This window comes from Stylophora pistillata, chromosome 1, assembly GCF_964205215.1.
Source record: "Stylophora pistillata chromosome 1, jaStyPist1.2, whole genome shotgun sequence".
In the NCBI taxonomy this organism is placed as follows: domain Eukaryota; kingdom Metazoa; phylum Cnidaria; class Anthozoa; order Scleractinia; family Pocilloporidae; genus Stylophora; species Stylophora pistillata.
The window spans coordinates 16,255,195-16,259,675 of NC_142519.1; the positions used below are offsets into that span (position 1 = coordinate 16,255,195).

A 4,481-nucleotide genomic window follows, 5' to 3' on the forward strand; every position below is an offset into this window, starting at 1 on the left:
ACATATATCAGATGAAAGAGTTAGTCCAATAGCTTCGACTTTAAATTCGAATCGGGAAAGTATATCAAGCACACAAAAGGTCTACTACTTGCGGAAAGTGGGTCAAGTTCTCAAAGAGGTGTTAACAACCATTGCACCAGATCAAGAAGAGAAAGTGCTGGAAGCACTGAAGCATTCTTTAGATACAACTCTTGCCAAGAAAGGAAACAAAAGCAGAGCATGTGCTGTCAGAGAGGAAGTGACTACAAACCAATTGCCGATTTTGCTGAGGGTGTGTCATGAAGCGGAAAATCGACAAACCCGATTGCAAAATCTGTCAATGTTTGCAAAACGTTTTTCAAAGAAGGAGCTAAGAGAGATGATTCCAGGTCTTAGTAAATGGCAGATCGATCAAGCCCGTCGCCATGCTGCAGAAGAGGGGCCAGGACAACCAGTGGTGTCCGAGCCAATTAAACGAACACGCCTTGATCCGGTGAAAACAAATCACTTCGTCAACTTTTAGTCCGATAAACCAAACAGGCAATCCAACTAGCTTACGCAAATCGTATGATTTGTTCCAGTATGTTATTATTCGATCTAGAGAAAAGAAATTAAATACATTTGAGAAACTGAACAGGATCTATCGATCCATAAACACACGAGTCAAACTATTAGCTAGAATTGCAGCACTGATAACTTACTTCTGTGGCGATGTCTGGTAGGATTGTTTCACGGTATACAGGTCAGCAACAGATATAACAGATCAGGGTATAACAGAATACGGGTCAGCGCGACAGGTCAGCAAAACATGAAGGTCACTTCGAATCTAAACATCTGAACTGAAAGCAGACTTATTCACGTGGCTTAATTGCGAAACTTAGTGTCAATCAAAGTCAATCAGGAAATCAAGTTAATAATTCACTGTATTAACGAAACAACTTTATTGCTAGTGCAAATTTTTTACAGGACGTTGCCTATGGAACTAAAGAATTAAAGCTAGATTCTGGAGAGAAATTCCCATTCGGAAAGTGATTAGAACGATGGTGCCTTCACGAATAATCAAGCAATACAGTTCTTATTGCCAAGAAACAGAGTTTAATCCAGCTAGTGAAAGAACATTATATAGAATCATCGATGTGTGCGCCGCATCCAGGCAGAAATCGCTTCAAGGTTTAGATTATTTCTTAACGGAAGGGGCACAGGCGTTCGAGTCCGTCGAACGTGTAATTATGGTGCTTGAGGAAGGGGGTGCCACTTCGATTTAGGGAAAGGAAGCCAAGGCCATCAGAAAAGAAGCCAAGCGTTATCTCAAAACCGACTTCAAGAGCCATGTCGGACCCGAGGAAAGATGTGTTGACCACTGCACTGGTTTCAGTCTCAGCGACCCTCACAACGACGCCTTCGCTCAATGTTGTAATCACATTCATGATATGTCTTGCTCCTCATGCAGCCAGCTAGATGAGGTTTTATCCAATGTTATGAGCATGATCAATTCCCCGAAGCTGACTCTAACAGATGAAGAGCAAAGTCAGGTTACATTTGACGTGGCCCACGCAGTGGAGGCAATCACGAGTTGGAAAGCGCATATGCTTCGAACTGTCAATCAAGAGCAAGCCAAGGAAGAAACTCTCGGTGCACTCAACTATCAAAGCGTTCTCGTAATTATGGACTGGGCAATGAAATATCTGCCCCAACGGTACCGAGAGCAAATGAGTGATTTTTACGGAAAGCGAGGAAAAAGTTGGCATGTTGCTTGCGTTGTTTTCAAAATTGGGGAAACGAATTCAATGTTGAAACCATAATGCACACATTTGATAGCTGTATACAGGATTGGTTTTCCGTTGCATCCATAGTAGAGCACATTCTTGTTACCATCAAGCAAGAACACCCCAGTGTGGAGATGGCCTATCTGAAATCTGATAATGCGGGATGCTACCATAATGCCTCACTGATTCTGTCCCTGAAATCCATTGGAGAGGGGGCAGGCATAACTATGCAAAGGTATGACTTTTCAGATCCACAATCTGGAAAGGATGTGTGTGATAGGAAGATCGCCCCAATGAAAGGTCACATACAGAGATGGGTAAACGAAAAGCACGATATCGTCACAGCCGTTGACATGAAGGAGGCATTGGAATCTTATGGTGGTGTCCGTGGATGCAGAATAACAGTTGCAGAAGTAGATGTAGCAAAGGCAGCGAAGCCGGAAGAATGGAAAGGGATTAGCGCTCTGTTCAACTTTGAGTTTCTTTCCTCCGGAATTAGGGCTTGGAAAGCTTACGGTGTTGGTGAAGGTCAGATGTTTCCATACGATGAAGTAGGTCGATCGCTGCAGGGTCCAACAGGTCTTCATATCATCATGCCTCTTACGTCTCGCCCCTTACTGTCAAAGCCAGGACTGCTGATGGTAAAGGCAAAACATACTAATTTGCAAGACCTTTTTATGTGTCAAGAAGAAGGTTGTGTGGCCACCTTTCGAACCCAGAAGGATCTTCAAGGCCACATGGATACTAGGCGACATGCGAGGGTGACGGAGCGTGAGACTGTTTACAATTTAGCGCGAAAAGAATGGGAAAAAAAGATCACGGGAATACAGTCAACGCACATTGGACAAACGGGGCACGCACGAGCAGGTAGCCATTCGATGTCAACACGAGAAGCGCCGCAACAGGGTTGGGCTCTAAAACGGCAACGAAAGGGCCAGAGAGTAACCGAAAACGGGAAGAAGTTTCTTGTGGAAAAGTTTAATAAAGGGGTGACAACAGGTAAGATATACTTCAAAGATCAAGTAGTGATCTTAACCGTTGATAAAAAGATTCGTCCTACTTCCTGAATTCAGCATGACGAAGAACACTAACCTTTGCTATACCTATCAGAGTGGTGGCTATAGGTGGTTTCCAAGCAATCACCAGACAGAGATAACAATGATGAAACGAACAAATGCTGGTGGGCGAACAAAACGAGTTTATGAGAGATCTATTGTTTTCCGCCCACCAGCATGGCGGCGATGACGTAAGGTAAAAACCACCTATCGATTGAAACCTCTCTAAATTTAGATCTTGTAAACGCGCAGACGTCAAGAATTCCATCTCTTGACCTCTTTTCACAAGTATATTCCTAAGTGCATGTAGAGGTCAGTTTGTCCTTTGTTTTCACCTGCAGTGGACGTGAGTTTGTAATTCATGTCATCTAATGTTTCACTGGATTGTTTACTTGATGTTCATGTCAGAAAATCAGTACAATAGCCCAATTTTGACATTTTAAAATTAAGCCGAAAAAAACTGACTTTAGCACGAGGCTCCGGGGGATAAACTCCACAAACCCTGTTGTTATTCCCCAGAGCCTCGAGCTGATGTCTACTGTCTAAGGCTGAGTTTTAATATATCGAAATTTGTCTATTGATCTCAATTGTTCAGAACAATCTACGCAGCCGTGAAACTATAAAAATTACTTTTTTAAAATCTTTAAATTAAACATTTAAGAAACTTAAAACTTTATCAGTAGGGTGTCAAATGTGATTCAGTTACTTGAGTATGTTACCAATAGGAAACAAAGAAGATCCAGCAATGGTGGCAAGGGAAATGAGAGTTACTAGGGACGAGAGTGGTAAGCTTTGTTTTGCTCCAGAAGAATGGCGAACAGCCGAGCAAATAGCCAGTTATTTCTCACGACTTGCAGCAACGCAACGTCAGCAAAAAGCACCCGGAGAACCACTTGTTGAGCAAGATGAAGTCATCAGTGAGGAAGACCTTCAGGCGTGGGAAACAGAAAGACAGCTGCAAGAACTGCAGACAGCGGTGAACGAAGAGGTCAACTTAAAGCATCCAATTGAATACAATGGCCATGACATCTGTGGACTTACAAAGCGTGGCATGCTAAAATCAAAATTTAAGGTTGCGCAACTAATAGTTATTTGCGCTCTCTTTGGAATAGAAATCGAAGGGCCTGCTGGTCGAAAGGACTCTTATCTGAAGCCTCTCGAAGATCTGGTACAAACTTGTAGCTGTTTTAAGGAATGACCTAAGGTTTCGGTTAAGAAACAGGATGCTTACTTAGCATGAGCAAGAGAAAACAACTCAAATCAAAAATCGGGGATAATACAAACAAAACTAATTTCAAGTTAATTTGTTGAGTAAGCTTTCATTAGCAGCATATATAACAAAAGCGCGCGTAATCCTTAGAGACCTCTGTTGTACATGACAAGCCGGGATCAAGTTCATCGCTTTTGAAAAAGCAAATGAAATATTCGGTGAGGGCTCCTACTTAAATATTTCGTTTCACGACATGTGTTCATTGACAGACCAACGGAACTAGGAAAGTTCAAATAAGTAAACAAAAGACTAGGAGCCCCCTCAGAAAGAAAAGCCAGTTATTTGTAGGATAAAGGAAATTCGAAACCAAAGAGGATCTGCACAGGAAAGTATCTTTTGTAAATATCAAGCGCACATTTTCCATTAGTTATCTTTAGTTTTATTCAGTTCATTTTATGGGTAGAACAAGAC

The 4,481-nt window shown here is 42.2% G+C and overlaps 1 pseudogene; it reads left to right on the top strand.

The window, feature by feature from the left end:
- The first annotated feature begins 315 nt into the window (after positions 1 to 315).
- LOC148741421 (uncharacterized) lies at positions 316 to 3,885 on the top strand (annotated as a pseudogene).
- Positions 3,886 to 4,481: the final 596 nt, after the last annotated feature.